Genomic DNA, 13,944 nt, shown 5'->3' with positions numbered 1-13,944 from the left:
ATCCAATTCTGCTTGCGTCTCACAGAGGATCAGACTGGTCTTATGCTGATCTCTACCTTTCCATCCAAGGATTTTAGGATGTTCTACCCCATAAATCCTGTGGAGCACATGCAGGACTTCCTCATCTGTCACTCCCTGAGAGTCACCATAGATCCCTAAACATCGAGTTGGGGCCACAGTCTGTTGTTCACACCACAGAAACACTTCTTCTCTTATACTATCCATGACGTCTGTGCTGATGGGTTTCACTGAGTGTGTCTTCAGTATCTCAGCAGTGCCTCCACTGTAACACCCCCTTGTGTATTAAGCGTTGTGAGGGTATATATATATATATTGAACCACGCAGATGCTTCTCACCTTGGTACTTGGTTTTCAGTGCCTCCACCCGAATCTCTGCTTTCTCTTCTGGGGGGTGTTCAAAAGATACACCAGGGGGAGATTCGGGAAACCCCCTGCCCAGTATTAACACTCTGTGACAAAATGTGTGCTGCAAAAGCCAGCCAGGCACATTTATTTAAATGGAAATCCTAAATGCAGCTTTGTAATTTTATAGAAAAATATACTTTGGTATAATTTGAAATAATAGTGCAAACAATACAATACAGTAATAAAACAAGTGTGGATGAAAGTGGAGCACCACTTCTTACTATGCACACCAAGTTAACACAAAAACTTGCAATAAATCAATAACAGCATACAATATAATATAATATATAACAATATAACCATTAACTGTCACAGCTTTATACACATGAAAAAATATATCAGATATCTTACTTGCTCCTGATACTGTGAATATCTTGCAGGGTGAATTTATATATTTTCCCTTATAGCCCTACAATGTACTGCCAAACACACACAGCAGTATTCAAACACACCACACAAATAGAGCAGTGCACTGCAAGTTGGGGCCCTTCTGTATGTATGCAGCATGGCATGGAAACATCATGTGTCCAGTTTGCAGATTTTGGAGATCTTTAAATCACTTGCAGTGAGGTACAGCAGTCACAGTATGCAGACCCTCCTCTAGCAACAACTGTAAAATCCTTTCTAATTTGTATCCTGGGACTTGTAGTTCCACAAGTGCTGATTAGACACACACTTGGTGCATATTTACCTGCCCACCCATCTATCCCTAACTCTTCAGCCCTTGTGGCCAGATATAGTCCAAACCCCACGTGAACAACAACAGATAGATAAAAATAACCAGTAACTTATCTGCACCAGTGTGTCACAGGTCTGAACTTGATTATCTCCAAAATGGCTGACTTGTAAAATGTCCTTCTTCAGAGATGCATGCAAACCTCCTCCTACAGTTTCAAACTGTGGCTTCCAGCAGGTTCTGTTCAGAACTGCACCGAGCTTTGATATCTCTGCAGACTGCTCTCTCTGCTCAGATCACTCATCCAGTGCCCTTCTGCCTAGGGTCACCTATCTGAACTGGTCACACAGCTCAGTCTCTCCCAGGATGCTCCTCTCTCCCTCTCTCTCTCCGCCCTCTGGTTTCTCAGTCTTCTTAGGCTCCGCCCCCTCTTCATAACAGCTTTCTGGGAGATGTAGTTCCTTCTCCTTGACTGGTAAATAGCTATATGCATCTCTTTTCTTACTGATGCAATTGTGATTATTAGCCCCTGGGTGCTCAAGTCCAACTGCAGCATCCCCAGGGGTTACATATAGAAAATATATTATATATAATATATGTCATATGTATTTGTCTAAAATACTTTTTGTACCATACAAAGGACAAAGGGTCATTAATTGCGAATTGAAAAAAAAAACAATTTCACCATTAGCATGAGGAAGGTTTCTTTACTGTAAAGGTAGTAAGCTGCAGAATTCATTACCATTTGGGGTAGTGATGGCAATTACACCATCAACCACACTTGGGGTTTTGTTTTCCCTTAATCTGGATTACCGTAACTAGAACTTGACTTGTCTTTTTTTAACCTTGCTAACTATGAAACTCAATGTCAAGATAAAGTGGTAAAAGTATATAATATATGAAAATGTGCAGTGGATTGTTGATATGATGTCAGGAGTCTTTACAGTCACTGGAAACGGATCATGGATAATTTATTATTTCATGATATATTCCATAAAAATACATAATGATTACTGATATAATGATGATATATAATGATATGTGTTATCCACAACGATTTTACCTACAACTGAATTTCCGATCAGCATGCCGATTCATGTGTACACACTATACACGATTTACCTTCTGATCCGTGCTCTTCATCCGGTCCGAGAGCAGTGTAGACGGTCATTCATGTCACACTGTGTCACGGGCACTAGGAGTCTTTACCCAGGGATCACCAGGTGATAGGCTTACCAGAGCAATGTAGGTGGTAATATGGTACTCTGGTAGCAGGGTGATCACGGAACAGGAAATAGCAGATGATGAGATGCACAGGAAAGTCTATGACTAGCAGCACTGGTAATATGGAGGTAATAATACACAAGGAACTGTATGGACAAGGACACGTGAAGGTAGTCAGTGGTCTGCGATAGCAAGTTGTACCACTGCTATAGTGAGGAGGAATGTCCAACAGAAACGAGGAGGTGATGAGAGTCAGCGGTCTGCGGATAGCAAGTTGTACCACTGCTATGTGAGAGGATACTGGAACAGGTGATACAGGAACAGGGATCAGTGGTCTGCCGCTAGCAAGTTGTACCACTGAATATATATGTGAGGAGGTGCACGGGGAGAGACTGCAACACAGGATATACACGGCACCTTAAACACGATCCACAGTAATATGCACAATATATATATGAATGACTGAACAGCACTGCAAATATAGAAAGTCTCTTGAAGTAATCCGGCACAAGATAATACAGTCAATGATGGCAATAGACTCAGCGGATAGTAAACTCCAGAGAAGAACCAACACAGTCCAGCAAGATATGCAATACACCAGCACAGTCAATGAGAAGTATGCATACCGTGGTTCAGAAGCAGGCAGTCAGACAGGAGTGCAGAGATACCTGAGCGGCAGGAGGCCGGCAGGATGAGAAGTCCCTGGATAGATGAAGCGGGGGTCTAGTAGGTGCAGCGCACAGGTAAGTAGACCAACAGGGACACGAATCCACAGGAATCAGTAGAGTGTGGAACTGGACTCTTGGAGGACCCAGGAGAATGGTGATGGTCTAGCAGAGGGATAAATGATGAGACACGAATCCAATGCTGACAGGCGGGTAGAGACCAGCGGAACACAGGAAGGCGTGGAGAGCGGATCAGCAGTAGATGGACAATTAGCGCTGACAGCAGCAGCAGCAGGACTCTGCGGACACACGGAGGTAACCAATAGCAACCAGCAGGTGCAATAGCGATGGAACCCGGGAGAGCAGAGTAGACCTGGAACTGTTGATCACGGAGAGTAGCGGATAGCAATAATAGCAGCAGTCTCGAGGAAACACGGACGAGTTGCAGGTTGAAGACTGTAGTGCACGGAGGCAGCGGATAGGAATCAGCTAACAGTCACGATGATGAAACACAGACGAGTTGCAGGTTGAAGACTGTAGTGCACGGAGGCAGCGGATAGGAATCAGCTCACAGTCACGATGATGAAACACAGACGAGTTGCAGGTTGAAGACTGTAGTGCACGGAGGCAGCGGATAGGAATCAGCTAACAGTCACGATGATGAACAGGTGAGTGGATGTGGATAGAAGGCTGTAGTGCACGGAGGCAGCGGATAGGAATCAGCTAACAGTCACGATGATACACAGGATGGTAGAAGTGGTATGGGAACCACAGTAGTAGAAGTGGTTTGGAAACCACAGAGGTAGAAGTGGTTTGGAAACCACAGGAATCAGCAGCGCTGAATAAACGAGGAAACACAGGAACACCTTCAGAGACTCATGGGGAATGAGACTCCAAGATCAGGCAACGTGGTGTTGACCACAGGTGCTTAATATAGGGAGTGTTGCCTGATCTGCCAATTAAGTTAAAGGGACATACACTGAAGGATTAGAAAGGGCTGCGCATGCGCAGACCCTCAGGATGGAGGACGGCCACGGTTCCTAAATGTCCGGGAAGAAGCACTCACAGTCCGGTGAGTGACACACTGATTATAACTTTGACTTTCCCACAAAGTCATTATAATTTTTGTTAGCTTCTGTGACTCTGAAAACAAGATATTCAGTCTCAGAAGAACGAATGGACGAATTAATCCACCTCCAGCACTCTCTACATTTAACAACACAGACACAGTGACTGGTTCATACTCTCTCTCTCTGGGCAGACAGTCGTGTGAGTGCATACACACTGCAGGATCAGAAGGCAATTGGAACAAGATTTTTAGTCCTACGGACCAAACAAATAAAACGACGATCGGTACTTTGGAACGATTGTCGTTCATCGTTCAAGTCTACATACTAATGCAATATCTGGCCAATATCGTTTATCAAGTGTTTGGCCCCATAGTTGGCTGAAAAACCTGTAGTGTGTACCTATCCTTAGGCCTCTAAGGCAGATTCACTCTAGTACATATAAGGCGTATTTTTGCACAATGTCCTATAGTGAGCTGGCTTGTTCCAAAAGTTACTCTGGAACACATGACCCGTGAGACTCTGTTTTGGCATCCAAGGTAAAGTTGGCAAAATATGACCAGTGTGCAATATAGTCCATTCTCTGGAGGTCTATGTTTGATAGACATCTTTCTTGGTTGGCCAGTGTAAAAAAAAGGAAGAAAAAAAAATGTCTCTCTGGTGGCCCAGTAGACAATACAAAAAAAACCTGGTGGCTTAGTAGACAATACAGCACACGTGCACACTCAAGCAGCAGAAGACAGCTTGTGTTCTACCAGCTCTGCTTCTCGAACTCTAGAAGCCAATCAGAGTTCAGTGCAAGTAACTCAACATTGTCAGCCAATAATAGAACAGTCTGCTGGAGTTCAGTGGAGAAAATCGAGTGAATAGGTGGGCAGCACCTCCTATACTCAGGAGAAGGTTCTCCAACACCGGAGATTCTCTCGTGTGGCGGGAGAGGTGTGGGTATGCCTGGAGGATTCTAATGTACCACTAGCTGCGATCCCTCTCTATGCATCAGTGCCACATTGCAAATGAAACGTGGTTATTTCTCACACACATCTGTTTGAATAAACCACAATTATCACATAGTTGTAATCACAATCTCTATTGGGCATTTTGGGTATAGGTTGCACAAAAATTAAATTAGTGTATATCAGACATTGATACAAGTAATACAACACTTATAAGATGGTTTTAAATTACCTTAAATGAGGTTATGAATTTCTGGTAACCAGAGAGGAACTTCAGGACCCTGTATATGTTAGTGCTAGGAAGCTGCAATGACACCCTTCAAGATGTAGGCAGTCGGAAGTGTCAATTGCGGACGATTATGAATTGCATGCAATTGCGTTCACTGGCGTAAGTCCCGTTCTGGAGTAATTTCACACAAATGGACTTGCGTTCAAAGATGAATGAAGCCCTCTGTGTTTCAATGTTTTAATGTGGGCAGCACGGTGGCTAAGTGGTTAGCACTTCTGCCTCATAGCACTGGGGTCATGAGTTCAATTCCTGACCATGGCCTTATCTGTGTGGAGTTGGTATGTTCTCCCCGTGTTTGCGTGGGTTTCCTCCGGGTGCTCCAGTTTCCTCCCACACTCCAAAAACATACTAGTAGGTTAATTGGCTGCTATCAAAACTGACCCTAGTGTGTCTGTCTGTATGTTAGGGAATTTAGACTGTAAGCTCCAATGGGGCAGGGACTGATGTGAATGATTTCTCTGTACAGCGCTGTGGAATCAGTGGTGCTATATAAATAAATGATGATGATGATCACACACATAGTAACCTCAATATGGCTATAAAGTGAGTTTTTCTTTACAGACTTAGAATTACATGTCTGACTTTAATAGACACAGTTTTCTGAACCTTTGTATCCTTAGATTTCACTCTTTAATGCTTCTAGATATGTTCTTCATTTCCTGCTGTCTGGCTGCTCAATCCATTTGGAATGTTAAAACCCACAAACCCCCTCCCAAACGTTATCCAATAAAACTTCTGCCACTAATACAAGCTGCTCTGTTTTTATTATCTTTATTTGTGAACTATTTATTGTGTTAGCGCTACAAATCTAAAAAGAATGTAGAGGCTAGAACAGCTCCGTACGGAAGGGAAGAGTACTGGAGAGCACGAACACACGTCACATCTGCATTAGTATCCGTACAACTATTATATAGATCACATCTATTGTTATCCCAATAAAAGTGTCTAGAGTAACAATTTGTACAGATTTGCCTTTTCTAGAGCGGCACAAAGTTATCACGTTTTATGCATACTTACCAACTTTGAAGATTTGTTTTCCGGGAGCCTGTCATGGGAGGTGGGCGTGACGGGGGCGGGGCTCCAAAATGCGCGTCGTTTTGGACCCACCCCCGTGACGTCATGATGCAAAATGCGTCATTTGACAGCGAGGGGGGGACAAATGCTGCGATTCCCCGCGATTCCTCGTTTGGGAGCTAATTCTGCCCACTTCACTAGGAAGTGGCGCACTTCCTAGTGAAGTGGGCGGAATTCGGGAGATTGCCACACTCACCCGGGAGTCTGGGAGACTCTCACAAAATGCGGGAGTCTCCCGGACATTCCGGGAGAGTTGGCAAGTATGGTTTTATGGCACCTTAGAGTCTGATTCCACCTTCCTCGCTAAGTAAAAGAAAACAACACTAAACAGAACAGAGCTGGTAGCTCTTGCTGGGACTTGTAGTCCCACAACAACTGGAGAGCCACAGGTTACTCGAGCCTAAGTGCTTTTACATAAACAATTCAGACCTGCAACTTTTTGGCACTTACGACTCATTACGCCTGAAGAGGCGCGCCGGGGAGGAGGGAAGGGATATTCAAACATAGGCAATGTACAGTAAGGGTGTGTTCAAGCAATTGTGTACGGATTCTGACCAGCACATGGTTATAGGGTGTGGCTGTACAAGCTTTTTTATTTGTGGCTGGTCAGGGGCAGGTGTAAAGAGCGGATGATGACAGCGAACACCCGAACTAGTGAACCGCTCGTAATTAGAGATTTGCGAATGATTGACAAACACTTATTGAGATTTTAACAGTAGCTCGGCCGTAGATTAGGATTTTGCTGAGGGTGTAGCAGAGAGACATCAAGGGCAAACGCAGGATTTGTAGACGGGGAGTTCCACACCACGCCGCCAGTGGGTGTGATCAGCATGCATGGAGGCGTGGCTATAATTTAAGACAGTGCTTGGCTGCTCTCCAACTCTTCCTATCCCCATAATATACATGGGCAATGCTGCGTGTACTACTGTTAGGTGCACGCAGCTCTCCCTTTTCAAGCAGAGCCATGTGCAGCGGGGGCAGGGTCCAGCCACCTCAATTATACAGTGCCCTAGGCTTGGAGGGGGTTTCCAGGCACTAGGAAACCCCCCTCGGTTTGGCTATGGATATCATTATTTTGTTTGTACGCATGTCGGGAAGTTGCTCCTGCTGTATTAGCTAGGTTATTCAAGTTTAAATGATGCTTCAAAGCAATAGCGTTCATAACATATAAAATAAAAGGTTTTGCACATATTAGCAAGTTGGACACATGTGTGAGGGGGGTGTCTATTGTCAAACGGATACATCTGCTACCCACTCAGACCTGGACGTTTCTGCCAATCTGAATACGGTGTACATATGCATACACTAGCGTGAGACTTTTTTACGCTTACGCTTGCATTCCCCTCTAAACCAGACCCTTAGTTTCCCTGAATTTGAGCTGATTTTGATGGACAGTATTCATTAAATAGAAGGAAACCTAAGAAAACATCAGAATTCCAGTGTGCCTGTTGTAAATAGTGTCTGCATTCCGTTAATTCAATGAATTCCAATTCCCATGTGATGTATCTGCCAACACTAAAAAGACCCAAAACAGACGTTTTTTTGATTGTTTGTTTATATTTATGCACTTGGTGTTGCGGCACTTGGACCGCTGTTCCGATTTGCATAATGACATCCACATCTCTTGCTACCATCAAACATTGTTGAAATTATTTTTTATCTGGCAGCTGAAAGGTTTATGACGCATTTCAGACATGTGGATGGTCTCAGAAGTGTCTTATCTTTGTTATATGCTAACTCTTTCTCTCTACAGTAACTGTTTCCTGGACTTGAAGAGGGTATTAAGTGTTATGTCTGCAAGTTAATCTTCTGGCACTTCAAATACAGGGTTCAGAGTAGTGATTGGAGGAGAAAGAACATTTTGGAATGCCGAAATGTTCTCATTTGAAATTCTGGACACAATCAAGGTAAGCCAGCCAAATATTAAAGCATCTCTGACATACCGGTGGCGGATATGATGGAGGCGTTGAGGGTGACTGCCTGAGTCCCAAGGCAATATTGATGGGGGAATGGTTTCAGGCCCATCTGACCCGCCTGTTCCTGTGGTCAATTTTTAATCTAGATTATTTGTTACTCACCAGGGACCAGCCACCACGTTGAAAGTCAAAATCCCAGTTTGAATTGTATGGCTCCCACCACTCTCTGGTCTTCCCCAATGTTACCCCCCTTAAATTTCTCCCTTTCCACTATCCTCATGCTCCTCCACCTCCTCACCTCCAGCTTTCGGCACACATACAGGGCCATCTTTTCCATTGGGCACGATGGGCAGCTGCCCAGGGGCCCCACAGGCAAGGGGGCCCCATAGGCAGGGCTCTTAATTAGAATAAATAATCCTACAAAAGAAAAGAACCTGCACGGATACATAAATTCCTCCCAGACTCTTCTGATCGCTGTTGGCGCGGGTGCTCCCATGAGGGTAACTTTATCCATATATGGTGGACTTGTCCCAAATTATCAAACTTTTGGGCCGAGATTAAACACCTGATCCAATCGATTCTCCAGATAGCAATACCATTAGAGCCTAAATTTTTTCTTTTGCCCTTGGGAGCACCAGCGGCGACTCGACACCAAAACAAGTTAGCTAGGCACATCCTGACGGCAGCTACCTGCCAAATTGCAGCAGACTGGAGGCAGCAATCTCCACCTTCGCTTCAGGCCGTTATTAACAGAGTTTGGCAGGTTCAGCGCCTGGAATACATGACCAGCATCATCAATAGGACATCAAGATCATTCACTAAGGTATGGAGCCCATGGCTCTCGTTTTTTCAGGCTTACTCCCCTTTCACTTGACTTTACACCTACATATATCCGTCCTCTTTTTGAGAACCCCTTTCTTCCTTTCCTTTTCTACTCTGTTCTAGTCTCTCTTCTCCTCTCTCCCTGCGTTATGCCCTCCTCTTTCGCGGCATTTCGCTCTCTCCCTTACATCTTTTAAAAAAAAAAAAAATTTTGGTCATTCTTTATAAACGTAATTTGACCTCTTTGCACTGATTTTTTTATATTCTGTTGATTTTATATCATGTTTTATGTGATGTGTTTTTTTTTTCTTGCTGACACTGCATATCGGTTTTGTTTGTTATTTGACCTTCCAAAAATAAAAATTTAAAAAAAAAAAAAAAAAAGAAAAGAACCTGCAAAAAAAACCTTCAAGGGTCACTGAGCAAGTACATCTATCTATCTCTATATATCTATATCTATATCTAGGGGCCCTGGTGCTCTGCTTTGCCCGGGGGCCCATAATGTTGTTAAGATGGCCCTGCACACATATAGGTCTAGTGCCAGCTCCTAACACACACTGACAGCAATGGAGGCAGACGGAGGAGCCTGCCTCCAGCAGTACTCAAGCTCTGCCGATCAGGTAATTGTGGTGGTGGTGGGGGAGTATTAATATAATGCACTGGGGAATATTAATGTAATGTATTTGGAGCTTTTAATGTAATGTAGTGAAGGTTGTTAATTTAATGTAGAAGGAGCAGGTGGAGGTTGTTAATGTTATGTACTGGAGGCTATTAATGAAATATATTGGGGGCTGATGGGAGCTATTAACGGAATGTGGGGAATATTCAGGTAACGTAGCAGTTTGTGGGGACTATTCATTGTATGTGGATCCTCTATTTATTAAATGTAGGGGTTATTAATATATTGTTCAGGCTGATAATCCAATTTAAGATCTCTGTATTACATTTAGGGCCTAGTAAAATGATTATAGGGATAGTTGGGTGGATAATATTTTATTTTACACTACAACCTAATTTAAATGTGTCCACAGCAGCAATGTAGCTCTACAAATGGTAATGCCTATGTCTCTCTTAAGTTCGTGACATGATGTTTTTTCCTAGTTTTCGTCCCCTCAGTTTGATCATTTAGATTTAAAAAGTAACATTAGAAAAATAACACCATATGATTATATATAACCTTAATAATAGCATTGATTAAGAATAAAATTGGGAACAATGCCATTGTTTGGAAGAGCTTACAGGTGCTTATAATCCCATGCAGGGGCGGATCTAGACTTTATGTTTAGGGGGGGCGATTTTGCATAATCACGCCCCTCCTTTGCTCTGATTGGCTGGCCTGCGTTAACCCCGCCTTCCGCCCGCGATTGGCCCCGCCCCCTCCCGTTGTGGTCGCCGGCTGGGACCACTCTGATTGGCTGGCCCACATTTAGCCCCGCCCCCGGCTCGCGCTTAGCCCCGCCCCTCCCGTTTTAATCGGCGGCTGGGACCTAGCTTTTTGCTGCTAGGGGGGGCGAATGCCCCGACCGCCCCCCTTCCCCCTGGATCCGCCACTGATCCCATGAAGCCAAGAGATATTGTTTAAATTAAAATGAAAAAAAAACACAAAAAAAAACAAAAACTGCAGTACCCCTTATGGCCACCAGGCAATTGGTATATTTATTGTACAGCATAGTTTATAGACTATTCTAGGGCAGCAGCTATATACAATGCTGGTGTATAATTTATGTGTGCTATGTATTTATACAGAATATTTGACAAAATGTGTAATGGTGCCCATGAAAAGCCTGGGTTCCCCACTCTAATAGATCATGACCTTAAGGATCCTCTAGAAAACTAAATGGCCACACTAGACTTCATTAAACCAACGGGACTGGTTGTCCTGGCACTCATATGCAGTTTCCCACAGCGGAATGTTTTGATTTCTGCAGTTATACAATTCTTACAGAGGAAATTACACCCCGGTCCTTCCTTCTTAAAACAGCAGTATTATTGCCTTGTGCGATATTTCCACTGGTCTTGTACAGATAGGATGGCAGATATACTATATCTGCGATTACTGCAGGAAACTGATAAAATATCTTGTAACGGACCATGTTCAAGTGGAAAGAAAATGTATATTATCACTTTAGATCTCAGAAGCAGCCAGTGTGTATTCAACCATATAAGAGTTAGTATAGAGCACAGAATTCTGTCTACATCGTTCCACACATGTACTCGTAAATATCTCATATCAGGGCATGTGAAGCATGTAACACAAGGGAATGCCTGTATCTTTAGAAAAACAATTAACTTAAAACAAGAAATGTGCCTTCGTAAAGCATTCCACTCCTCATTAAAAATGTAGCAATTATTCTTTATTTCATTGTCAATTGTCCCTCTCTTTCTCATGAGCAGTAGTAGCCCAAATTACTCCTTTGCGCCCAGCAGCATAAGGTGCCCAGCACCAACAGGAAAACAGGTGCCCACACGGGACTGTTGGTGGGTCCAATATCGTCAACTGTCTTAGAGGGTATTTTAAAAGCATCAACAGATGTTGCTCCATATTTTCTGCCCAGGATGAGTATACCAGTGACATCTGTCTATTATTTCCAGTGGGGCAAGCACAGTGTTGCCATTTTAGCAGGCACCTAAAGTGTCTCCCCAAATAACCATCTTCAGACTCTACTAAAACAGGTGCCATCAGTAGAGGAGGGACCAGTGACCATGGGATAAGTAGTGGGCAGATAGATCTGACCCCAGGCCTCTCACCCACCTGTTTCAGAGTTTAGGACTGGCAGAAAGGACACACCGTTAGTGCCAAGAAACCAGACCGGCATCAGTCCTCATTAACCATGGGCAGCACGGTGGCCTAGTGGTTAGCACTTCTGCCTCACAGCACAGGGGTCATGAGTTCAATTCCCAATCATTGTTTATACCCCTCAAGTCACTATTTCTACAACAAAGTAATTTATGAAAATGCCCTCTGAGAAGGTCAATGAACTTGAAAACTGCAGTAGCAGAAGTAAGGTGTCCCTCATAGACATTCCTAAAATCCATAAACGGGACTGATCTGATGTATGTCTCTGAGTGAATAAGTTACCTAAGTCTTTTATATTTTACTCCAGATAGCCCCCCACCACCACAGACATAGAGATCCCTGTCCAGATCAGATCTTCACCAAAACGCCCACTTTTTGGTGAAACCCAATACCATTTTGGATATGCCTGTCCCATTTAAGGTCTGCAATTCGGGGCTGTCTTGGCAAAGTCAGGACAGTTAGGAGGTATAACTTTTACAGACAAAGAACATGTTCTCACAACATAGCGTTGTCATAAAGAGCAGGGTTCTGAACTTCCCGGACTTTCCCAATGTGGTATCGCAGAAGAGAAGAGAGTTACGGCTGTTATACAAATCTCTATTGGAGAAAAACAGATTTAATTTACGTTATGATAATTGGAGGTACAAGTACAATTCCTTCACAACCCAACGGGAGCGAGGTCATTCTTACTCTTATTGGAGCAGGGGCTGTGGTATGTCTTGGATAATGGTTTGAATAACAGGTCCTTCCCCATCCTTGTGTCTATCCTGCTGCTATCTTCTTTGCTGTGTGCATGAATGTTTGTATCCTGTTTGTGTCTATCTTGACTCCTGGGGGTAAATGCATACTTGTCAATTCTCCCGGAATGTTAGGGAGACTCCTGAAATTCCGGTCGGTCTCACGGACTCTCAGGAGAGCAGGCAAGTCTCCCGCATCCCGCTACTGCCTAGTCCAGTGGATCCCAAACTTTGTCAGTTCAAGGCACCCTTAGGGTTTCCATAGTAAAGTAACCAGAGACCCAGGTAAGCAAAGACGCACAAGGGCCGAACCATTGAAGGTGTAATAGTCTGCAGGCAGGAATACACAGAGGTCCAGGTAAGCTTGGAAGCACTGGGTCGCTGGAGTTGTAATAGCCTGCAGGCAGGAATACACGGAGGTCCAGGTAAGCTTGGAAGCACTGGATCGCTGGAGTTGTAATAGTCTGCAGGCAGGAATACACGGAGGTCCAGGTAAGCTTGGAAGCTCTGGGTCTGAATAACTGGCGGAGCAATAGTCTGCAGGCTGGAGATAACAGGAATCACTGGAAGCCACATCTGCACATGCAGAGAGACTCCAAGAACTGCCACCATAACTCAGGACCAGGTGTTTTAAATAGTACAGAACTGACACTCATTATCCAATGAGTGTAGGAAAGAGTTAACAAAAGCACAGACCCGAAAGAAAGATGGCGGCCACGGCGCTCAGCGCCGATCCGGGTATCTGAGTCTGCAGGCAGGTAAGAGCACCACACCCAGACCGAGCTGACTGCAGGTCCGGTGTGTAGCAGTGGAAGATAAATGGCATTATAGTTAGACAGAAACGGAACAATACTGGGATTCACTTTAATGGATGATGAATTCAGAACGTAACAACTACTTCTGACATCTCTCTGCATTCCTTCAATAGATTTCACTCCCTGACGGTGGTCAGAGATATAACTGAGGGTCAAATCAAACAGGTAGACAGACAGGTGGTGTTCAATACCAGGTGGAAAATGTATTAAAGAGCCATTTTTGCAAATGGGCGATATTTGGCGACTGACAGCTAAATTTAAAATGGCAATGTGATTAAAGGCAAGATTTGCCTTTAAAAACATTGCTGTCAAAGTCGCTGAATATCGGCCATTTGCAAATATTGCTCCTTAATACATTTACCGATACTTGCCTGCTTTTGGCAAGTGTAGTCCGAGAGAGGGGCGGGAGGGGACGGGGCGCGGCCAAACGCGTCACTTTGGCCCAGCCCCCCCGCGAGGAAAATGCCATTTTTGTCGCTGGGG

The sequence above is a fragment of the Mixophyes fleayi genome, chromosome 9 (assembly GCF_038048845.1).
Source record: "Mixophyes fleayi isolate aMixFle1 chromosome 9, aMixFle1.hap1, whole genome shotgun sequence".
In the NCBI taxonomy this organism is placed as follows: Eukaryota; Metazoa; Chordata; class Amphibia; order Anura; family Limnodynastidae; genus Mixophyes; species Mixophyes fleayi.
The sequence above is the reverse complement of the archived record's forward strand: the minus strand, read 5'-3'. Positions refer to the sequence as shown.